The sequence below is a fragment of the Aquarana catesbeiana genome, linkage group LG02 (assembly GCF_042186555.1).
Source record: "Aquarana catesbeiana isolate 2022-GZ linkage group LG02, ASM4218655v1, whole genome shotgun sequence".
NCBI classification, from domain to species: Eukaryota; Metazoa; Chordata; class Amphibia; order Anura; family Ranidae; genus Aquarana; species Aquarana catesbeiana.
The window spans coordinates 657,328,703-657,354,478 of NC_133325.1; the positions used below are offsets into that span (position 1 = coordinate 657,328,703).

The 25,776-nt window shown below is 45.4% G+C and overlaps 1 protein-coding gene across 1 annotated transcript in view; it reads left to right on the forward strand.

The window, feature by feature from the left end:
• The window catches only part of STX1A (syntaxin 1A), a 206,505-nt gene that overhangs the window by 139,669 nt on the left and 41,060 nt on the right, over positions 1–25,776 (forward strand). The window lies entirely within an intron of this gene.

Sequence of the window (25,776 nt, forward strand, 5' to 3'; positions counted from 1 at the left end):
AATATTCTCCATACAAAGAGCTATACTCGTGAGTTCGTCAACCTATTTACAGTGTAAACAGTACACACAAATTCAATTTGTACTTGAGAACTACTGCTGGCAGCTCTGCTTAGTGATGCCATTTGGAAATACCGCAGCAGATGTCTAGTATTGTAGACTTTAGGGATGAGTCAGGATGTTCGTTTAGAACATTAGCTATCTGATCATGTCATGTTCTTGGGGTGAGGAATACTTATCCATCATCAAGCATATGAATTTATTTAGGAAGACAGTGAAAGCGCAGTTCTGATGGGCAGGCTGTTGTAACCCATAGCAACCAGTCGGTTTGTCAGATTTCCTTTAGAAAATTCAAATCAATAAAACGCATTTACAGAATGGCACTGGGGTATTGTATTTTGCACCTTGTTCTTTGCTCAATGCAAACAAAGATCTGACGTCTGCTCTTTGAAGTTGAAGTCTATTAAAAAAAAAAAAAAAAAGACACCCCGCTCCCTTTTGAGCCCCCTCACTAAATTAAGAAATATATACATATATTTTTTCTAAGGGCTCATTCACTCTTGCTTTGCTCTCTGAAGAGTGATACACATTCAGATAGCTCTTCTGAGAGCATATGACAGGCAGTGTATCGCCTCCTCGCTGCCTGCTTTAACCCCTGGAGCCCTGCACTAGTGCGCCACAACTGCGATAGGGGGTATCATTCCTTGCGAGGCCACAAATGGGTACACCCCCGGCCGCTGCCTCTACGGCTGGGTGGCGGTAAAAGTATGTCTCAATTGTGGGGTTTTACCACCCCCGACCACTAGTCTGAACAAGCTCTACTGCCACGTACACGCGATCGGAAATTCCGCCAGCAAAACTCTGATGAAAGGTTTTGGACGGAAAATTCGACCGTGTGTACGCTCCATCGGTCTTTTGCTGGCAGAATTCCAGCCAGCAAAAGATTGAGAGCATGTTCTGTATTTTTCGGTCGGGAAAAGTTCCTATTCGAAAATGCGATCGTCTGTACAAATTCCGACGCACAAAATTCCCGGGCCTGCTCGGAAACAATTCGACGCATGCTCGGAAGCATTGAACTTGATTTTCTCGGCTTGTCGTAGTGTTGTACGTCACCGCGTTCTTGGCTGTCGAAAGTTCGGAGAACATTTGTGTGACCGTGTGTATGCAAGGCAAGCTTGAGCGCAATTCCGTCGGAAAAACCATCCAAGTCTTTTCCAATGGAAAATCCGCTCGTGTGTATGGGGAACTAGGGTCTTCTGGCTGATCCAATAACATCACATGCCCCTCTGCAGCTGTGGCGGCGACCAGTCCTTACTGTTGCACTGAACAAAATGATGTGTGACTGCTGTTCAGTGCAGTAACACTAAAGCTGGCCATTCACAGGGTGAAGTTCATCTGGTTCTTGATAAATCGGCGGAAATTTGCTAAGTGGGTAGCCCAGTTGGCAACTCTCCTGCCTGACATCCTTCAACTGAAATATTGAAGGAGTTGGGCAAAAAATTGTCAGCTGAACAGCGGCTGCATCCAGTTCAAGGCACTGTTTGTGTATTTTGACAGCCAGCTGTCAGAATCAGCGGTGTCTGGTGGTATTTTCTTGGGGGGGGTGGCAAACAATACACCCCCCGGTCGGTCGGGTCACCAGCCCCGCTGGTCATGGGCAGTGCTTCCTCCGGGCGACGGCTTCCTCCTCTGCATCACAGCAGCTTCTGCCGTGCGTCACCTCCTTCCTTCTCCTAGGCGGCCAATAGGATTGCTTCTCCTCTTGGCCAATCGGGTGATTCAGGATCTGCTTCCTAATGGGCCGAGAGGAGAATCAGGAAGACAATAGCAATTATTAATTTGCTATTGTCACACAACTGGGTGGGCTCTGCGCCCCGAGCCCACCCTTTTTTTAAGCCAATTAGGGCCTCGGGCTCTAATCATGTGCTTCTAAAAAAAAAAAAAAAAAAACCCCATTGGAACCCATGCGTCTGGTGCCCTGTATGTAGATTAGGGGCAGGGCACATGGATTAGGGGGGCGGCGCCCCTGTGCCCCATATATGGACAAGCCGCCACTAGTCAGAACACAATTGCTGCAGTGGGAGATTAATCCATCCAGCTGAATGAAAAAAAAAAAGTGTGTATAGCCAGTGCATTCTTATGTGTGGCAGCCCTTGCTGCCCCCCTGAAAAGCGATCTACATTGGCTACATATTTCCTCTTTGCAATCTCTTTTAACCCTGAAAAATGCCAAGCCACTGCACTTCAACTGTGTGCCTTTCAGAGCGGTCTCATTCATTTGAATGGGTCTCATTTGGCGGTGATATTGCCCCCCCTCAATGAGACATGTCATCTCAGTTTTGACGCAGCATTTGTACAGCCCTGAGCAGCTGCATTCCCTTGTTCAAGTGGGTGGTCAGGGGAGCTAAAACCATGGTTCAGCTGCCCAGTTTTACTGTCCTCTGGTCGCCTGTGTGAATGAGCCATAAGATCTAAGGCTGCGTCATGATGCCATCCTAGGAAGCAGATCCATGACAGTCTGAACTCAGGGGCAGTTCATTGAATAATGCTTGCTCTCATTTACCCAAAAGACTGGGGACATCTAGTGGTGGAAAAGAATAATTGCTCTTGATGGCTTCTAGTTGAAAGTCAGTATTACAGCAAAAGCTTTTTTTTTTTTTTTTTTTAAATATTAACTATTAGTAATACTATTATTATTCTTTATTCATTATCATTTTTTAGCTGGAGTCCAGCTTTAATCACTGGGAGGACAGGGCCCTAACATGAAGCATAGATATTTATAGTAAATTCTGTTTTTGAGTCATTTCCTGGCTTTCTTCGATGCTGTTCACATCTGAGCACTGAAAGCCATGCGTTAAAAAGACCTGTGGTGTTCAAGGTGCCGTTTCCGTGCGATAATAATGTATCCTTAGAGGATCGTTGTATTCTTTGTAATGTGCCCCCCCAACTGTTCCATGCAGCCATTCGGGAATGCACACACATGTAACTGCCAAGATCTTGCCTGAGCCATTGAATAAATGCTCTAGTTCTCGTACAGTATGTCGTAATCATCCCAAGCACTGTTAAAGCACTCAGATGTGAACAAACCCTGAACATTTCTGCAGCTGATGCCAAACATATCGCACATGAATGCTTGTTTCATGTTATAACTAGTGAAGCTTGATCAGTCAAGGGGGTTGATTTACTAAAGGAGTAGAAGAGGCTGTTCACTTAGTTAAGCGAATGTTCACTCAGCTTAGTCAATAAATTGTATAGTATGGTAGTTATTCAATCGTGTGCAAAATATCCTATTTTTTTTTTTTTTTTTACATTTCCTTTGCACATCATTATATATTTAAAGTGAACACAGCTTCTGCTCATTTATGTAGCTAAGTGCATATTCACTTTGCAAAGGGAACATGCCCTTCTCCTTTTATTATAATCGGTGTGTATGCAGTAGAGTATGGCGGATTGCTGCTCCAGGTTTTTTGGCCATACATGTGTGATTATATTACACCCTGGTATTCATTCACTTTTTCCCCAGTGGGCGTGCGTACATATCGCTCAGGCGCATTTGCTTGTATATTATACTCGGCCTCCTGGTGCTTTACTCCCAGTCATAAAAGGCAGTGAATTGAGTTTATTGGAGCTGTGCCAATGGCTGTCATTATTAGCAATTAAAGCAGGATAATTGTTTCATTGTAAGGCACCCTGTGTTGTATGAGACTCAGAGGTGAAGAAGCACTGTGCCCCTCCTGCTCATGTGGGAGAATATTATTACATTTAAAAGGCCTTCTAACTGCCTGTTTTAAGCAAAATGTTCTCCTTAGGCCTCTGCCCTCATACAGCCATGCCATTCTAAGGGCTCATTCACACATGTGGCAATACTGCCGCCCCTCTTAAAAGCAGTCCGCAGCAGATCGCTTTTTAGAGGGCATTTGTCAGTTGGTGAGGAGACGATATGTTGGTTGCAGAGCGGCCCTATTCACTTGAATAAGTTGCATTTGGCAGCAGTACCACCTGCCGAAAGCAGAATACTGTTTAATTTTTGCTAGTAGTGCACTGAATGGGTTTTTCAGTGCCGAAACCGATACCAAAAATGAAAAATACACTAGGCTTAAAAACCGAAACCAATACTGAAACTTATTTTTTTTTAAATATTTTTATACAGGAGATGGTCAGAGACTGGGGACATGGTGCAGGAGATGGTCAGAGACTGGGGACATGGTACAGGAGATGGTCAGAGACTGCAGACATGATACAAGAGATCAATGCAGCCTCACCAGTGCCCGTCAGATGCAGCCAGCCTGTGTCCCCAGTGCGGCCAGCCAGCCTGCTTGTGTCCCCAGTGCAGCCAGTTAGACCAGCCTGTGTCCCCAGTGCAGCCAGTTAGACCAGCCTGCGTCCCCAGTGCAGCCAGTTAGACCAGCCTGTGTCCCCAGTGCAGCCAGTTAGACCAGCCAGCCTGTGTCCCCAGTGCAGCCAGTTAGACCAGCCAGCCTGTGTCCCCAGTGCAGCCAGTTAGACCAGCCAGCCTGTGTCCCCAGTGCAGCCAGTTAGACCAGCCGTCCTGTGTCCCCAGTGCAGCCAGTTAGACCAGCCGTCCTGTGTCCCCAGTGCAGCCAGTTAGACCAGCCGTCCTGTGTCCCCAGTGCAGCCAGTTAGACCAGCCAGCCTGTGTCCCCAGTGCAGCCAGTTAGACCAGCCAGCCTGTGTCCCCAGTGCAGCCAGTTAGACCAGCCAGCCTGTGTCCCCAGTGCAGCCAGTTAGACCAGCCAGCCTGTGTCCCCAGTGCAGCCAGTTAGACCAGCCAGCCTGTGTCCCCAGTGCAGCCAGTTAGACCAGCCAGCCTGTGTCCCCAGTGCAGCCAGTTAGCCAGCCTGTGTCCCCAGTGCAGCCAGTTAGCCAGCCTGTGTCCCCAGTGCAGCCAGTTAGCCAGCCTGTGTCCCCAGTGCAGCCAGTTAGCTAGCCTGTGTCCCCAGTGCAGCCAGTTAGCTAGCCTGTGTCCCCAGTGCAGCCAGTTAGCTAGCCTGTGCAGCCAGTTAGCTAGCCTGTGTCCCCAGTGCAGCCAGTTAGCTAGCCTGTGTCCCCAGTGCAGCCAGTTAGCTAGCCTGTGTCCCCAGTGCAGCCAGTTAGCTAGCCTGTGTCCCCAGTGCAGCCAGTTAGCCAGCCCGTGTCCCCAGTGCAGCCAGTTAGCCAGCCCGTGTCCCCAGTGCAGCCAGTTAGCCAGCCCGTGTCCCCAGTGCAGCCAGTTAGCCAGCCCGTGTCCCCAGTGCAGCCAGTTAGCCAGCCCGTGTCCCCAGTGCAGCCAGTTAGCCAGCCCGTGTCCCCAGTGCAGCCAGTTAGCCAGCCCGTGTCCCCAGTGCAGCCAGTTAGCCAGCCCGTGTCCCCAGTGCAGCCAGTTAGCCAGCCCGTGTCCCCAGTGCAGCCAGTTAGCCAGCCCGTGTCCCCAGTGCAGCCAGTTAGCCAGCCCGTGTCCCCAGTGCAGCCAGTTAGCTAGCCCGTGTCCCCAGTGCAGCCAGTTAGCTAGCCCGTGTCCCCAGTGCAGCCAGTTAGCTAGCCCGTGTCCCCAGTGCAGCCAGTTAGCTAGCCCGTGTCCCCAGTGCAGCCAGTTAGCCAGCCTGTGTCCCCAGTGCAGCCAGTTAGCTAGCCTGTGTCCCCAGTGCAGCCAGTTAGCTAGCCTGTGTCCCCAGTGCAGCCAGTTAGCTAGCCTGTGTCCCCAGTGCAGCCAGTTAGCTAGCCTGTGTCCCCAGTGCAGCCAGTTAGCTAGCCTGTGTCCCCAGTGCAGCCAGTTAGCTAGCCTGTGTCCCCAGTGCAGCCAGTTAGCTAGCCTGTGTCCCCAGTGCAGCCAGTTAGCTAGCCTGTGTCCCCAGTGCAGCCAGTTAGCTAGCCTGTGTCCCCAGTGCAGCCAGTTAGCTAGCCTGTGTCCCCAGTGCAGCCAGTTAGCTAGCCCGTGTCCCCAGTGCAGCCAGTTAGCCAGCCCGTGTCCCCAGTGCAGCCAGTTAGCTAGCCCGTGTCCCCAGTGCAGCCAGTTAGCCAGCCCGTGTCCCCAGTGCAGCCAGTTAGCCAGCCCGTGTCCCCAGTGCAGCCAGTTAGCCAGCCCGTGTCCCCAGTGCAGCCAGTTAGCCAGCCCGTGTCCCCAGTGCAGCCAGTTAGCCAGCCCGTGTCCCCAGTGCAGCCAGTTAGCCAGCCCGTGTCCCCAGTGCAGCCAGTTAGCCAGCCCGTGTCCCCAGTGCAGCCAGTTAGCCAGCCCGTGTCCCCAGTGCAGCCAGTTAGCCAGCCCGTGTCCCCAGTGCAGCCAGTTAGCCAGCCCGTGTCCCCAGTGCAGCCAGTTAGCCAGCCCGTGTCCCCAGTGCAGCCAGTTAGCCAGCCCGTGTCCCCAGTGCAGCCAGTTAGCCAGCCCGTGTCCCCAGTGCAGCCAGTTAGCCAGCCCGTGTCCCCAGTGCAGCCAGTTAGCCAGCCCGTGTCCCCAGTGCAGCCAGTTAGCCAGCCCGTGTCCCCAGTGCAGCCAGTTAGCCAGCCTGTGTCCCCAGTGCAGCCAGTTAGCCAGCCTGTGCAGGGGAAGAGAGGGAAGAGAGAGGAGATCTACCGCCTGGTTGATTAGAGCGCCGGGAACATAACAGCTTTCATTTCAATATCTGTGTGTTCCCTGCCGTGCGCCGTCACATACAGCCCCTCCTCTTTGTCCGGGCACTTTGATAGACAGATCACCTCTCCAATCCTGGGACGGGTGATCTGTCTATCAAAGTTCCCCAAACAAGGGGGAGGGGCTGTATGTGACGGTGCGCGGCGGGGAACACACAGTTATTAAAATGAAAGCTGTTATGTTTCCGGCACTCTAATCAACCAGGCAGCGGCAGCTCTCCTCTCTCTTCTGCGCTATAGGATACCCCCAAAATGGGCGGCACCAGGGGCGGAACCTCGCATAGGCCATGCCCCATTTTCGGCTCCATTATCGGCCATTTTTCTCTTTCGGCAAATTGCCGAAAAAGCCATTTTTGACTGATATGTTTCGGCGGCCGAAATTTCGGTGCATCCCTAATTTTTGCTGTGACCACTAAACTTTTTATTGTTTACAGCCCTGAGCAGCTGCATGCACTGGTTTAGGTTGGCAGTCAATTAGGGCAAACAGCTACATTTACATGGACAATTAGGGCCATAAGGCTTCATTTACATGGGCGATTAGGGCCATACGGCTTCATTCACATGGGCGATTAGGGCCATAGGGCTTCATTCACATGGGCGATTAGGGTCATACAGCTTCATTCACATGGGCAATTAGGGCCATACTGCTTCATTCACATGGGCGATTTAGGGCCATACGGCTTCATTCACTTGGGCGATTAAGGGCCATACGGCTTCATTAACATGGGCGATTAGGGCCATACAGCCTCATTCACATGGGCGATTAGGGCCATATAGCTTCATTCACATGAGCGATTAGGGCCATACAGTTTCTTTCACATGGGTTATTATACACAGATCAGCACTGCCAGCTATACCCCCTGGCTCTGATAAAGCAGAAGTTTTCCAACAGTGAGGTTGTACAAAAGTCTTTCGTTAGATTGGTTTCTGTACAACCAGCCTGCCCATACATGGATAAAAAATTTTGACTGTTCAGCAGGGATCGATTTCATTTGATCCCTGCTGAATCTAATTATTCAATACATGGCCTACTTAAGAGCAGCCATGGCTGTTCACGTGCATGCACACATCCAGCGGTTACCTGTGGTTAGAGACAGATGTCCAACCATGCATGTAGACAATTTGCACCCAGGACTGATAATCTGTCCCTAACCACAGGTAACTGATGGATGCGCAGATACAAGCGAACAGTCGCAGCTCCTGTCCGCCTGTCATTTGTATAGGCTTCCCAGCCACAGCTCTTTGCATATACGAGCCGCAAGAATCTGCTGTATGCCTCTAATCATCAGTGTGAATATAGCCTAAAGAAAATCAATAAATAACATGAGGCCTTCATTTGGGCTGTGCTGTACAGAGGGGGGTGCAGACCCAGGTGCTCCTTGTGTGGCCATATACAGTGCATCTGGAAAGTATGCACAGCGCCTCACTTTTTCCACATTTTGTTATGTGACAGGCAGCCTTATTCCAAAATCGATTTAAATTCATTATTTTCCTCAAAATTCTACAAACAATACCCCATAATGACAATGTGAAAGAAGTTTGTTTAAAATCTTTGCAAATTTATTAAAATTGAAAAAAATCACATGTACATATAGTGCTGTGAAAAAGCTTTTGCCCTTTCTGTTTTTTTTTTTCATATTTCTCACACTTAAATGATTCAGATCATCACACAAATTTTAATATTACACAACGATAACCCGAGTAAATCCAAGATGCAGTTTTTAAATGATTATTTAATTTATTAAGGGAAAAAAGCTGTTCAAACCTGCTTGACCCTATGTGGAAAAGTAATTGCCCCCTCCCATGCTGAATCATAAATGAACTGTGATTAACCACACTTTTTTGGAAAGCTGATTTAAATTTCACTTGCCACACCCAGGCCTGATTGCTGCCAGATCTGTTGAATCAAAAAAAATCAGTTGAAGCACGCTAAAGTGAAGCACGCTAAAATATCTCAAAAAACAACACATCATGCCGTGATCTAAAGAAATTCAAGAACTGATGAGAAACAAAGTAATTGAAATGTATCAGTCTGGAAAGGATTACAAAGCCATTTCTAAGGCTTTGGGACACCAGCGAACCACGGCATGAGCCATTATCCACAAACAGAGAAAATTTGGAACAGTGGTGAACATCACCAGGAGTGGCCGGCCAACCAAAATGACTCCAAGAGCACAACGACGACTCATCCAGAAAGTCATAAAAGAACCCACAACAACATCTAAAGAACTGCAGGCCTCACTTGCCTCAGGTAAGATTCAAAAATAAGAAAGAGGCTGGGCAAAAATGGCATCCATGGGAGAGTTCCAAGGCCAAAGCCACTGCTGACCAAAAAGAATACAAAGGCTCATCTCACAATTACCAAAAACATCTTGATTATCCCCAAGACTTTTAGGCAAATATTCTGTGGACTGATGAGACAAAAATTTTACATTGTGGAAGGTGTGCGTCCCGTTACATCGGGCATAAAACTAATACAACATTTCATAACAACATCATACCAACAGTCATATATGGTGGTGGTAGCGTGATGGTCTGGGGCTGCTTTGCAACTTCATGGCCTGGACGACTTATCATAATTGATGGAACCATGAATTCTGAGCTCTACCAGAAAATCGTAAAGGAGAATGTCCGGCCATCAGTTTGTGACCTCAAGCTCAAGTGGCCTGGGGTTATGCAGCAGGACAATGATCTGAAACACAACAGCAAGGCCACCTCTAAATGGTTCAAACAAAGCAAAATTTAGGTTTTGGAGTGGCCTAGTCAAAGCCCGGACTTAACTGGAAAACCCTCCAATGCGGCTGAATTAAAACAATTCTGCAAAGAAGAGTGGGCCAGAATTGCTCCACAGCAATGTGAAAGACTCATTCCCAGTTATCGCAAATGCTTGATTGCAGTTGTTGCCGCCAAGGGTGGCACAACCAGTTATTAGGTTTAGGGGGCAATTACTTTTTCACATAAAGCCAGGAAGGTTTGGACAGCTTTTTTGCCTTGGTAAATGAAACCATTTTAAAACTGCATTTTGTATTTACTTGGGTTATCTTTGTGTAAGAAAAAAATATTTTGTTTGATCCGAGTCATTTAAGTGTGACAAATATGCAAAAAAAAATTTAGAAAGGGGGCAAAATACTTTTTCACAGCACTAAGTATTCACAGCCTTTGATTAATACTTTGTTGAAGCACCTTTGGCACCAATTACAGCCTCAAGTCTTCATGATGCTGCCATCACCATGCTTCACTGTAGGTCAGGTGGCCAGGTGATGAGCGGTGCCTGATTTCCTCCAGACATGATGCTTGCCATTCAGGCCAAAGAGTTCAATCTTTGTTTCATCAGACCAGAGAATGTTGTTTCTTATGGTCTGAGAGTCCTTCAGGTGCCTTTTGGCAAACTCCAAGTGGGCCTTTAATGTTCCTTTTAATGAGTAGAGGCTTCCGTCTGGCCACTCTACCATGCAGGCCTGATTGGTGGAGTGCTGCAGAGATGGTTGTTCTTCTGTAAGGTTCTCCTCTCACCACAAAGAAATGTTTGATCTCTGTCAGAGTGACCATCGGGTTCTTGGTCACCTCCCTGACTTAGGCCCTTCTCCCCCGATCGCTCAGTTTGGTCGGGCGGCCTGCTCTAAGAAGAGTCCTGGTGGGTCCAAACTTCTTCCATTTACAGATGATGGAGGCCACTGTGCTCATTGGGACCTTTAATGCTGCAGAAATTTTCCTGTACCCTTCCCCAGATCTGTGCCTCAATACAATCCTGTCTCGGAGGTCTACAGACAATCCCATGGACTCCATGGCTTGGTTTGTGCTCTGACATGCACTGTTAACTGTGGGACCTTATATAGACATGTGTGTGCCTTTCCAAATCATGTCCAATCAACTGAATTTAGCAAAGGTGACTCTGAAACATCTCAATGATAGTGGAAACGGTGCACCTGGGCTAAATTTTGAGTGTCATGGCAAAGGCTGTAAATTCTTACACCGCTCTTCCCCTGGCCAATGCCATCCCTACAGTGAAGCCTGGTGGTGGCAGCATCATGCTGTGAGGATGTTTTTTCAGGGGCAGGAACTGGGAGACTAGTCAGGATCTAGGGAAAGATGAACGCAGCAATGTACAGAGATATCCTTGATGAAAACTTACTCCAGAGCGCTCTGGACAACTGTGAATGCCTTTGAGTGGCCCAGCCAGAGCCCAGACTTGAACCCAATTGAACATCTCTGGAGAGAAAAAGATTGTGCACCAATGCTCCCCATCCAACCCAATGGAGCTTGAGAGGTCCTTCAAAGAAGAATGGGAGAAACTGCCCAAAAATAGGTGTGCCAAGTTTGTAGCATCATACTCAAAGACTTTAGGCTGTAATTGGTGCCAAAGGTGCTTCAACAAAGTATCGAGCAAAATACTTATGTACATGTGATTTTTTTATTTTTTTTTTTTTATTTTTAATACATTTGCAAAGATTTCAAACAAACTTCTTTCACATTGTCATTATGGGGTATTTGTCGAATTTTCAGAAAAATAATGAATGTAATCCATTTTGGAATAAGGCTGTAACATAACAAAATGTGGGAAAAAGTGAAGCACTGTGAATACTTTCCGGATGCACTGTATATGTATCTTAAAAGATTTCCTAAGGCTTCAGTTGTTCAGATTATTCAGGTACATCTGATCATTATATACAACCAGATTCACGGAAGAGCCTTGAAAGTTTTACAAAGCAAAACACAGGAAAGCTGAAAATAATGTGCAAAACTGTCACATAAATAAATCAGTATTTTTTTTCCTGCAGTTTGAAATAATAGGATATATATGTGACATGTGCCGTTCTCCATTTCTGCATCTACATGACTGCATATCAGTACTGTACTGCCACAAATTGCTGTCACCCTGCCTCTCTCCCTGCTTCAGGATTATCTCTGACAGAACAGTTGCTGTTTATTTCTTTTAAGAGACATCAAAACATATTTTTGTTTTATCCTAAAAGCATGTAGGGAAATGCCAGAAGAGGATTCCACGCAGCCAGGCTTGGGGATGAGTGTACATGGAGTGGGGGGGGGGAGCGTGTGCAATGTCAGGCAAGAGGTGGGTGTTCCCTATACTGGCTGGTGGCGGAGGCTTTGTGTGTATATGAATCATGACTTTGTACAGGTGGCAGCTGCTGAACATGTCACTGGGAGGTTGTGACTCACTGCGGGAGGCCCGACATTACTGTATAGGCACCCAGCTGCTACAAAGCTTCCTACGCAGCGCCGCTGGGCCGTGCAGCGTCATCTCTCTCAGGGACAATCTGCAGGCCTTGAAAATGTTGCTGAGCCAAGATACGTCTGGCTGGATGCAAGGGGTTAGAAAAAAAAGACGCGTTGACAAGAAAAAGTTCGCTCTGCTAATCTGAAATGCCTTCTGTGTACCAGTCCTGCGTTGTGATAAGGATGCACAAGAAAATTATTTCTTTGCAGATTTAAAACGTAACTAAACCCTCAGCACAAAATTGATTATGTACAGAATATAATGTAATTAAAACCATTTGCGTCCTATTTTCCTTGACTAAATCATTTTATGCACTATGCTTATTTTTAACAATTGTATTGTGATGCACTGGTCCCCCTTATCTTCCTGTGCATGCACCTCGAGTATGGGTGCAGTTCCACCAGAGTGGGAGTAGGTCCATCCCTCTTGACATGGCCTGTTGTGGACTAACCAGATAAATAAGCTGATGCACTGTGCATTAGTTTGTCAGCTTGTAGTATAGCAGGTTAAAGCGGACCTTCAGTCATTTTTTCATCTTTCCATCTATAAAAACCTGCCAGTAAATACCTTATACAGCCCACTTCCTGTTTCTTGTCTGGTCATTAGCCTAGGCCAGTGATGCAATGGCAAACCTTGGCACCTCAGATGTTTTGGAACTACATTTCCCAAGATGCTCATGCACTCTGCAGTGTAGTTGAGCATCATGGGGAATGTAGTTCCAAAACATCTGGGGTGCCAAGGTTCGCCATCGCTAGCCTAGGCTTATGGCATCATGCACGGCGCTCTCTCTCTCTCTTTCTCTCTCTCTCTCTTGTGAGAGTATTCCAGGAAGGGAGGGGGGTGAGTCATAAGAGGGCCAATGAAAGCTGCAGAGCTGGAGGTGTGCCTCTGTGTAAATCCAGGAAGTGAACAGTCAGCAGCTTCAGTTACACAGTTAAAATGGCTGCAGCCAGACTTGGTGGAGGGAGATTTCTGCAGCATATTTGGCAAGTACAGATGTACCCGGTTTTCAGAGTTGAATAAGGGTCAACATTATTCAACATGCTTCCAACATCATGCCACCAGCTGGATCCATAGCACTACTATACTAAAAAGTGCTCACACCTTTTTACATGAATGCTGTTCAGTGCAGGAGTAAAGACCTCCAACTGGCACTGGAGAAGAGACAGGACCCACGTTGTCACCAGACTGGCCAGAAGACGCTTTGAAAGAAAAGGTGTATGTATGTATGTGTGTATATGTATATGTATATGTGTGTGTATATGTATATATATATATATATATATATATATATATATATATATATATATATATATATATATATATAGTGAGGTGGGTGAGGCACAGTATGCCTCATCTGCATGCTTTCATATGTGGGAAACCAAGGTATAATAAACAGAAATACCCCTGTGCACACCGTGTGATCTAAAACACACTAAAAAAGTTTTACACAAAAATGTGCTGTTGCTGAAATCTAAAAAGTGTTCCTCACACCCTATAACAAGTGATTTATTCCAAAATTACTTTAGCGCTGCACTTTGAGAATAAAAACTACTAAAAATGTGATGTAGGACAATCAAAAAATGGATAGATTCTGAAGATAGATTCTGATGTGCCAAACGGTTGGACTCCTCAAGATTCAATCGGACTGTATGCAATCCTGAAAAACTCCAGAGATAGTGCTCAAGAATAAAACAAATAAACCATCATAGTGCTTTCCATATTAAAATCACACTTTTATTAAAACACAAAGATGAAAATACACTCACAATGCAATGTGCATAGAAACTGGTGTACCACAGGTTAAAAGCATGTATAATTCCCTAGGGGTGGAGCCGGTGATGTAAGACATCTTTACTGGAGAGCAGGGTGGAAGGTAATGCTGAGGTTTACTGTGGACAGTACAGAGCAAAATCCAAATTAAAGGGGACAGTGATGAGGAGATGCATTAAAGCGGGAGCCTGGCGACCAATCTTTTTTTTTTTTTTTTTAGGTCATTGAGACACTTTGCTAACCCCAAAATAATACTCACAGTTTGGGTGTAATATTTCCACCTCTGTCTGTTTTCATACTGAAGAAGCCCACAAGCATTGATTTCCTGGATGCGGTGAATGCTGTTCATTCACAGCTTGTTCACACACATCATTGTTTCCGCACTGAATCTTGGGAAGCCTGAAACTAAGCTCCCAGGAGACAGTGCGGCACCGGGGAAAGGCAATAAACACACCTACTCCCATGGGAGGAGAGACAGGAAGTGCCACAATAAAGTACAATATAAAGGTAATTACAGCGATAAAAAAAAATTTTGTGCGGCATTTGAACATCTATGCAATTAACTGAAGGAGGTAAGATTAAGTTTAAAAATTTGAGTGGAACCCCGCTTTAAGTGAATACTGTATATCCACAGGCTGCAGCCCCAATCTGATGCCCCCAGTGGTGGCCTAATGAATTATACATGCTTTTAACCTGTGGTGCATCAGTTTCTGTGCACCTTTTTGTGCTTTAATTAGGGATGGGCCGAACGGACCCCTGTTCAGTTCTGGCCAGAACTTCCAAACACCGCGAACGTTCAGACCCGAACAACAAACCCAATTAAAGTGAATTGGACCCGAACATCAAATATCAAAAGTGCCCATTTTGAAGGCTTAAATGCAAATAATTGGGCATACAATGGTTATAGGGGTCTGGGTCCTGCCCTGGGGGACATGGATCAATAAAAAAAAAGTTTGTGAAAAACGTAATTTTTAAATGAGCAGTGATTTTTTGATTTTTAAAGTGAAAGCCTAAAAAAAGAAAAAATCCTTCCAATATAGTGCCGGGGGGGAGGGGGGTCCCCTTAGTCTAACTGTAAAGTGGCAGATCTGTACCATGTCTAGAATCTGCTGCAGCAATAATTTAATTTATAAAGCCAAAAAAATTACATTTTTCCTGCAAGCTGCCTTTATTTTGCTCAGCAACAGCTGGGGAGCCAGTGTGTATGAAGAGGCCACAATGTAGTGCACTGGGAACAAGATTTTCTGGATACATTCTGGTGTCACTTTGACTTTAGATAGAAGTAACGGGTGCGTTAAAATTGGTCTTTGGGTGTCGGTGGTGCCTTCCCACTATAATCCTATAGAGGTACTCTTGATGCAAGCAAGAATTTGCCTTGCTGTAAAAAATTGCATTGATATGCACCTGTCAGACAGGTGCTGAAAAATTGGTCTTTGGTCGTCGGTGGTGCCTTCCCACCGTAACCCTATAGAGGTACTCTTGATGAAAGCAAGAATTTGCCTTGCTGTAAAAAATTGCAATGATATGCACCTATCAGACAGGTGCAGAAAAATTGGTCTTTGGGTGTTAATTGTGCCCATGAAACCTATATTAAAAACATTCTTCCAGATGAAATGATTGAACACCCTCAAAGCTAGGCAGCCTCGAAGTCCTGCAGAGATTCCACATCCCAAAAAGACTTAATCAGTGATATCGGCATCAGGGGCTTCATAGCTGGTAATCCAGGACTGATTAATTTTTTATAAAAGTCAAACAATCCACAGAGTCTGTGGACAGACTCGTTTTATGATCAGTAACGAAACCTCCTGCAGCACTGAATGCCCGTTCTGAAAGCACACTGGATGCAGGGCAGCCCAAAAACTCAATAGCATACTGGGCAAGTTCTGGCCAGTGGTCTATTCTCATGACCCAGTAAGCCAGTGGATCGTCAGCTGGAAAGCTCTCCGTCTCTGTTTTGGCCCTGAGGTAATCGTCCACCATGTGATGCAGACACTGCCAGTGGGATGTGGAAGCTGACAGCCCTGGGCGGCGAGGACTAAAAGAATTTGGAAATGCCTCACTTAGGCGGATACCTTCTCCAACGCTCCTTTCTTGACCAACGGAAGACTCAAAACGACATTTTCCACCACGCTGTCACCTACTAGAGTCAGGAAAAACATTAAATAAAATCATCTTTAATGTGTCCTCAAGAGATTTTATCCGCTGCACTCTGTGGGGACGGGATGAGTTCAGAGACCTTCCCCTTATAACGTGGTCAAGGAGGGTTGCCAACCAGTAATCATCCTTCTCCTTTATGCCACGTATTCTTGGGTCCTTTCGCAGGCTTTGAAGCATGAGGTTGCCTATGCACCTCAAATTTACAGAGGCTTGAGAAGCAGACTCCTCGACGTCACTCAGGATGACAGCATCTGGAACTTCCTTCTCTCAGCCAGCCATCGCTTACAGATTGACGCATGTCTTCCTCTTCTTCAAAGCATATGAAAGTGCCAGAATCCTCCTCCTCATCCTCCTCCCCTCTCTCCTCCTGTGTGTTCTGTGACCTAGGAATGATGGTGTCTGCAAAAAGTGGGCCTTGAGAGGAAAGGACGTCCTCCTCTTCCTCCTACTGCTCTGCCTCCAGTGCCCTGTCCATAATGCCACGCAGAGTCTGCTCCAGCAAGAACACAACAGGGATTGTGTCACTGCTCACCATTCTTGTGGCCTCCTCAAATGGTGACAGTACAGTGCATGCATCCTTAATGATCAGCCATTGGGGTGGGGGAAAAAAGCAGAAGCGGCCTAAGCCTGTCGTCGTGCCGTACTGACACAAATACTTGTTCACGGCCCTGTGCTGCATGTATAGCCGCTGCAGCATTCCCAAAGTTGAGTTCCACCTGGTGGGCATGTCACAAATCAAACGGTTTACGGGCAGGTGGAATTCCCGCTGAATTTCAGCCAACCGAGCACTGGCTGTGTATGACCGCCTGAAATGGCTACAGACTCTTCTGGCCTGCTTTAGTACATCTTGCAACCCTGGGTACGTACTTAGGAAACGCTGCACCACCAAATTGAGGACATGCCAGGCATGGCACATGTGTCAACTTTACCTGTCTAAGGATGGACAGGAGGTTTGAGCCATTATCGGACACCATCATTCCTGGCTCCAGCTGGAGTGGTGTGAACCACCTCTGGGCCTGTCCTTGCAGAGCTGCAAGAATCTCTGCTCTGGTGTGGTTCCTGTCCCCTAAACACACCAGCTGAAGCACTGCATGGCACCTTTTAGCCTGACTCTGGGAAAAGCCCTTTGAACGCTTAGGGGGTACCTAATGTTCATAGGACAATTCTGCAGAGGAGGGCATGGAGGTGGCAGAGGAGGAGGAGGGGGTAGAGCTCACAGGTCTGGCATCATCACCACCAGCTGTATGGAGACGGGGCACAACAAGCTACAGCACTGAGCCCTGTCCTGCATCCTTTCGAGTTGCAAGCAGCGTTACACAGTGTGCTGTGAACAAAATATATCGTCCCTGCCCATGTTTGCTGGACCACGTGTCAGCAGTAAGGTGGATTTTACGGCTGACTACCTTGCCCAACGATGCCAGAACATTCCCTTCCACGTGATGGTAGAGAGATGGAACGGCCTTACGTGAAAAGTAGTATCGACTGGGAACCTGCCATTGTGGTACAGCACATTGTGCAAATTCACGGAAGGGGGCAGAATCCACCAGGCTGAAAGGCAGACGTTGGAGAGCCAACAGCTTTGACAAGCTTGCATTCAGGCGCTGGGCATGTGGGTGGCAGGGACTGTATTTTTTTTTTTTCCGCTGCAGAAGATGGGGCAGAGAAATTTGCCGGCTACAGTCTACAGCTGGTGGTGTGCTGCTGGTAGATGAGCTGCTAAGACCTTGGACACCCTGTGCTATACCATCATCCCTGTCAGTGGAGGCTGCTGAAAGGTAATGACTTGGTATTGCAGGGGCAGACTGAAGTGGGTAAGTAGGAGGAGAAGGAGGGACAGATTTGTGCCCCTTTTGTGTGGCTTTTAGGTGCTCTTGCCAACGGGCTGAGTGGTTGGACGTTAAATGCCTTGTTAAGCATGTGGTACCCAAATGGTTGGTGTTTTTGCCACATTTGATGTGCCTGTGACACAGTTTGCAGATAGCAACAGTGCAATCTGCTGCAGATGTGCTGAAAAAGGCCCAGACAGCTGAGCTTTGGGGAGTGGGCCGGGAGATAACAGCTGCAGAATGTGATGGAATAGGGTGGCTGCTCTCTACTCTTTTTCTTGATGCCGACCTCCTTGGGGTTGTGCCGCCTCACCTTCAGTTTCCTCCTCTGCTCTATCTGGCACCCAAGTCGCATCATTGACCTCATCATCATCATCTACATCTCTTCCATCTTCATCATTACCACTGGAGACAACTTGGCAATACTCTGCGGCTTGGGGAACATGAATGCCAATTTGTCTACCAGTGTTCCTCCCTCTCTCTAGGCCCATGTTCCTGTCATCCTCAATCTCAGAATCAGCATCTATATCCAGTAATGGCAGGGCATCATCAAGGAGCAAGTGGCTGACGCTGTGGTCAAATAACTCAGCTGACTCCTCAATGGCTGATGTTAGGGCTATGGCAGGAATAGATGTGGACAAGGAGGCAGGTTTATCCACTCTGGCAACTGCAGGGGACTGCACACTTGTCTCTGCTTGTGTGACAGAGGATGAGGAGGATGAGGAAGGTTTAGTAAGCCAGTCCACCACCTCCTCTGCATGCTGTGGCTGGATAGCACGGGCAAACTCACTAAACAGAGGAAATGATGCCCTGCCTGAGGACTGACCACCATGTTCACCTTTGCCTGTGGACACATTTGTTGCTGGCCCCCTTACAGTGCAAGGGAACGTCTGCCTCTCCTTGTTGTTCTCCTAGACATTATTGGGAGGGAGGGAGGAAGCGGTGCTTATAAGGAAATGTAAAGGAGAAGTTGAAATCTGTACGTAGATGCACTTTAATCAATGTAAAGAGGTGTTTGGTGCCCTTTAATTTGAGTACTCACACTACACAGACACACTCCACGGATACAATATAATATATTGCAATATAATGCGGCAAATGTACAGTGATGCACAGAACTATATGGCGTTAAATTGGCAGTAAGGCACACAGAATTAAATGGCGTTAAACTGGCAGTAACGCACAAAACTATATGGCGTTAAACTGGCAGTAACGCACACAGAACTATATGGCTATAAACTGGCAGTAACGCACGCAAAACAATATGGCGGTAAACTGGCAGTAACGCACGTAATACGATATGGTGTTAAACTGGCAGTAACGCACAAAACTATATGGTGTTAAACTGGCAGTAATGCACACAGAACCTTATGGCGTTAAACTGGCAGTAACGCGCGCAAAACGATATGGCGTCAAATTGGCAGTAACGCACGTAAAACGATATGGCGCTAAACTGGTAGTAACGCACGCAAAACGATATGGCGTTAAACTGGCAGTAACGCACGCAAAACGATATGGCGTTAAACTGGCAGTAACGCACGCAAAACGATATGGCCTTAAACTGGCAGTAACGCACGCAATACAATATGGCCTTAAACTGGCAGTAACACACACACAGAACAATATGGCATTAAACTGGCAGTAACACAATCAAATAGACTGTGTTCAACCATCACTACACTGAAGCTATCTGAATTGTCCCTACTCTAGCTATATACTGATGTCAAGATTACTGACACGGTCTCATTACACTACACTGAAACTATCTGAGCTGTCCCTACTCTAGCTATGAAAAGCTGAATGATGGTCCTCCTCACTACACTCACACTATCCATAGACTGACACTAAACTAATATTCTACACTGACAATTGAAGCAAAATAGCACAGTATAGCACACTAATAGCACTGAACAGAGCCCTGTTCTATCTCTCTCCACACCAAAATCACACTGAAAATGGCTGCCATTGAAAGAATACTTTTATACTGTGGGGCGGGAATGAGCCATGATTGGATAAAGTCATGATGACAGTGTACAGTCATGAGTCTGACAGTGCTCTGTGCCCTGATTGGCTGAAGCTTTCACTGCTTCAGCCAATCAGGGCTTGCAATGCACTGTTCAACGCCAAAATGCATTGTGTGGTCAGTTCGGGGGGGGGGCGCGAACAAACGGTCGAACGACCTGTTTGTTCTGCTGTTAGCTGAACGTCCGAAGAATGAAAGTTCGGCCCGAACTAATACTCGGGCCAAACCGTTCGCCCATCCCTAGCTTTAATAAATGTGTGGTTTTAATATGAAAAGCACTATGATGGTTTATATGTTTTATTCTTGAGCACTACCTCTGGAATTTTTTGGGATTGTATACATAGTCCAATTGAATCGTGAGTCGTCTAACCATTTGGCAAATCATAATCTATCCCAAGGTGCATTTGACCTATTGGTCTATAGCTGCCTTAGTAATTACCACAGCTGTTTCATCTGAGGGAAATCCTGAAAACATGACCTGTTGGGGCGCCTTGAGGACTGCAGTTGAGAAACACTGCTCTAAAGGTCAAATGTTAAGGTGAGATGCTAAGGGTGGTGGTGTGTGTAGCACAAGGTGTTTCACTTTCACAGAAGAAGCAAGGATTGTGAAGTCGATGCTAATTAATAAGGTACACTACACCTGGATTTTTTCTTCACACTATAGCTTCGATTTTATTTTTGATTGTCCTATATCACATTTTTAGTAGTTTATGATTTCAAAAGAGTGCAGCGTTGAGTCATTTTGGATAAATCACAACTAAGGCTACTTTCACACTGGGGCGGGGTGCGTTGGTGGTAAAGTGCTGCTAGTTTTAGCGGCGCTTTACCGTCATTTTAGCTGCGCTTTCGGCCCCTAGTGGGGCGCTTTTAACCCCCCGCTAACAGCCAAAGAAACGATTAAAAGCGCTGTTTTACGTTATACACCGCTCCCGCATCGCCCCAAAGATGCTGCTTGCAGGACTTTTTTTCCCATCCTGCAAGTGCACTGCCTCAGCGTGAAAGCACTCAGGCTTTCACACTGGGGAGGCATGAGAGGTGCTTTTCAGGCGCTATTTTTAGCGCTAAAACGCCTGAAAAGCACCCCAGTGTGAAAGGGGTCTAAGGTGGAATCTGGTCCAGGTTTTCTTGGCCACCTTGGAAGTGTAGAATCTGACCCAGTCCTTTAATTCGGTGCCTTGGTAAGAATGTCTTCCTTATGCTCACCAATGTCTGCAAAAGGCCATCATCACTGCCGTGTACTACAATCTGATTTTTTTAAGCATTAATGTCTTTGCCCTCTAAATAGAAGTCGGATTCCCTCCAGTATCTTATCCGGGATCATAACATTGTCCTTGATTTCTAATATATTTAGCAAGCTGAATGATTGCCAATTCCTATAATATTTATTAAAAAACAGAGTTTTAGTGTGGTCTATAGAACTTTGTTTAATAGTAAGCACTGAATTATTTGATGTTCTAGAACTGTGAATAGCTCCAGCTCAAAATTTTAAAATGAAAATCTCTGCCATGCTTTGTCCTTCCACGTCACAATGGGTCTCTCCCTTTCCCTTTCGAGCTTTATTCATTTAACCATCAATTTTTCACTACTGATATTTCTTTGCAAGTCCCCACCAAGCACATAATCTTTCCCTTTCTCATACAGTTCTCTCATTATACGTTTCAAAGCTTTCTCGCTATATCTCCAAGTTTTTTTTTGATGGAACTGAGGCGACTGTCAATTTCATTGCCACTGTAGTAGCGTTTGTAGATAATTATGCTTTTATAGTAATAAATTACTATGTGACTCAGAGTCTGAGTGACAGAACGTCATTGGTGCAAATAGGTGAAGTATATTCTAGTTTCTAAGTATGAGGTAGACTTGAAATGTGAACTGGCTGTACATGAAAACATGTTTGTAAATGACCAGTTTCTAGGAAAACCATTTTTCCACTATCTATGGAATTCTATGGCCTTCAGAGGTTGTGTATCGATACATGAAATTGAGATGGAGGCTTCTTCTTTACCTAAACCTTCTCTATCTGTCCGAAGTGAAATTACTTACCTTAGAAGAAGTAGACAGGGAAAACTTTGATGAAGATCTGGAGGCAGTGTTAGAGGAGACCATAGAAGATATCTCTCCCGCCTCCCACACACATGATGCAAGTAAACCTGCCAGTGTAGATATGCTCCCTTCTGCTGTGCACAGAAGCCTCAGTATATTCACACTTGATTCTTCTCAGTCTTGTCAGGGTGCTCTGGGTACTAAGAGACCTATAGAGTCCTAAAAGACATTTTCTATTTATGAACAAAGAATGGACAGTTTATGATGATTGGGTTTCTTCTAAAAAAAAAAGTTCTCCCCCCGTTAGAATCATTGCTGGGCTTAATCCAGTGGAAAGAATTCACTAAAAAGTGGACTGTTCCAGTAGTAGACCCTGCAGTCTCGGTCTTAAACAAACATTTTATTGTCCTATAGAAGATGTGCCTACATTCAAGATTCTGCAGACAGAAAAAGAAAAGACGCTTCTGAAGGATTTCTTTACTCCTGTAGGTTCAGCCATGCAACCAGCTATTGCTGCAATATCTACTTGTCAAACCACAGCTAATTAGACTTGGACGATGAACACTCAATGGAATCCTATCTTTCAGGACTAAAGTCTGGTGGAACACTTAAACACTTTAAATCACGTGTATGCAGCGCTACTGCCTAATAAATACGTGTACTTAGTATGTGCATATTGCCCAATAAAGTGCTTAACTTTAATACTTTGTAACCTGTCCAGTGCTAGTATTTGTAAACAGATAAATCAGTTCATAACATAAAGTGCTCCACGTCCGTGGATCAATTCATATGTAGAAATCATATAAATTCATATATGCAAAGTGCTCCGTGCCTGTAAACAAATCAGTATCAGCTCTACCTAAGGGCCAGTTCACACCATAGAAATGCAGTCCGGATACGTTCCAGATGCTTTTTTGCATACATGTTTTTCATGCGTTTTTGATGCAGTCCACTGCATTTTTCCCTTCTCTTTTTTTCTTAACCCTAATAAGGACATGTGTGTTCCAGTGCGTTTAGGTGCAAGCACTGGTGTGAACTATGCCATTGAAAACTATATAACCTACTTTCCATGTGTTTTTGATACAGAAAATAAACGCACTGGACTGCATGTGGTGTGAACTGGTCCTAAACGCACTAAAGTCCATAAACATATAAAGTCCTTTGTGCTTTAAAGTGCTCAGTGCTGCAGTGCTGCAGATTTCATAACAAATTGATGATCTGTGTGAAGACACTCCGTGCTCCCCTCCTTTTGTTTCCACACTCACCAGATCCTGAAGATATAAATGCGTATGTGTATGAAAAAGAGCCTTTCTTTTAGCTATCCCTGCTGCTCTCTTTTTGGATGGATAAATACTATTGTGTTACTGCATCATGCGTGCATGTTAGGGGTGATATAAGGCAGGCAATACTCCACAACATGATACAGTTTATTTAAATTTATAAAAACATATAAAATACTACTCGCATAGTAATGGTGCTCGCATCACAGGGGCTATAAGAGTGTACAATAGTAGTTCCGGCAAAAGACCGTCATCTGCGTTCCAAAAACCGGAAATGGTAAGCAGAAGTATTGCCAGCAAGCCCCGTCAAACGCGTTTCATTACACTGATGTCATCAGGAGTGGCCTTGGTACGCACTTTTATATATGATTTTTACATATGAATTGATCCACGGACACCAAGCACTTTGTTATGAATTTATTAAAATGGTTGTAAACCTAGTTACACCACTTGTAAAGCTTACCTTTACAGGTACTGTAAATATCTCCTAAACCTGCACGGTTAAAAGCTAAAGCTGCCTACAAAAGATGCCTCATTTTTATGCTCTTTAAAGGAGGACATCTCTTTGAAGCTCTTGACATGTCACAGGATCCTTCTCCACCAGCAGAAGGCTCCAACCCCCCCCCTCTTCTACCTTGCAGATTGCCCCATTGCTTTCCTTAAAGCAGAACTTTACCCATAACTACTTGATAAAAAACAATGTTCTTTAGCAAAGAACATGCATTCCACATTAATAAGTATGCTACCAAAAGGGAATGCTGTACATTGCCTCTAGCATTGCTCCTGTTTCTTAATTTTTTAACAAGAAACATTGCTCCTGTTTCTACTTGCCAGAGGTTGCCATTTTTCTGGGGTTCAGAGCCCCTGAGCAGCAGTAAATCTATTTTTTTCCCAATAACTTTTGTTGAAGTTTTTGCATGTTTACAACCAAACAAACTTTTAAAAAGAAAAGAAAAATAACAAAAAGAAGGTAAGGGTGTATCAAACACCAACCCAAAAGGTCACATGCCATCACATTGTAGAAACAAGTAGACTTCCAACCCTGCATTTATGCTTTTAGTCAAACAAGCAGATATATATGATTCAGAGCAGATGAGTACAGGGTTTCATAACATCGTATGTCAGGTAACATCTCTGCAAGCATTATATGAGTGCAAGGCATAGGAGAACTGTGGCACTTCTATTTATAATAAACAGATTAGTCCCAGTCATCTCACAGATATGACCAACCCCTTCATAGTATCTAATAGACCAAGTGTGGCAACCTAGCGTCTGGATTGTAGAGATTAGTAATTTCTCTACTTTATATGTAAAGAGAGCATGCAATATCATGGCAGGATCAACCACATTGCAGTAATCTGAAAGATACTAAAGAAAATGGTGCCAGACCTGGGGCCGCCAGCCATGGCTCCCATAGTCTATACAAATTATTTGGTGTACCCCTATTCCGGTAAATCTGTTGCTCCTTCAGGAGAGTGTCATTTACCTGAAGAAACCATTTCTCAAATGAGGGAGGGCTGGGAGACAACCACTTCATAGCAATGGTCTTACGTGCTATAAACAATAATCTGTAGATTGAGACCAACAATTCGGGTAAAAATAACGCCTTGTCTATGTAACCCAGTAATACTATCTTAGGATCCAGGTCAACGTGAGTATGGAAAACCCTATTAATTGTATTCACCAGCTCTCGCCAGTATCTGACCAATTTAGGGCATTTCCACAACATATGAAGTAAATCAGCTGGGGATTGTTGGCAACATGGGCACTCCAGGGTGTCTCTCCTGCCCCACTTAAACAACTTTCTATACGTCCTGTGTATAATAAACAATTGAGTCAGACATTGGGCAGGTGATAGTGAAACAGAAGGTACTCTCTCTAAAATACTCAGCCATTCGTCTTCTGATATAGCCCCTAGGTCAGTGATGGCGAACCTTGGCACCCCAGATGTGTTGGAACTACATTTCCCATGATGCTCAACTACACTGCAGAGTGCATGAGCATCATGGGAAATGTAGTTCCAAAACATCTAGGGTGCCAAGGTTCGCCATCACTGCCCTAGGTCCTTTTCATTGCTCGAGTGGCAGAGGTATCCTGGTAGTTAATCATTAGTTGGCTATACAGGTATGAAATAAGGCCTTTCTTCTCAGTAACCGCTGCCAGAGAGGTTAAAAGTGGCATGGGTCTTATGACAATTTCGGCATATTTAACCTGAGTCTGTATCGCATGTCTTAATTGTAGATATTTAAAGAAATTATGTCGTGGGAGATGGTAGGACTCCTGTAAATCCTGAAAGGACCTTAGGATAGTTTGAGAATATAGTTGTGCAATATATTGAAGCCCTTGAGCTTGCCATCGTTTAAACCCCTCCAATTTGCAGAGTTCCTCATAATTCTGTTTCCCCAAATTGGTGCATATTCCGAAGCCCCCCTCATATTTCATTATACGTCTCACTTCCTGCCATACTTTATGCATAAGTACCAAAGTTGGGCCAGAGTGGGCATGGGCAAAGGATCTCGATTCTAGCTGGGTCAAAAGGTGGTATTCGGGATTATGACTCAGAGCAGTAAATCTTTAGACCATCAACAGATCGGCCTCTAGTGGCTCCAATTTTCGGCGCAATGTCCAAAAACAGAGAGCAACTGAGCGTGTGCAAAGCAGTGTGAGACAGTGTATTACTGGATTTTAAACAGTAAATGCAATTTATTTTTAATTTATTACATTAACCTGCAAAAGGGGCCAGCCTAAAGTGATCTAGCAGGACTTATTAGTCACTAAAGTGTACCTTTAGTCCCGAAAATTATCAAATTTAAACTCGTGC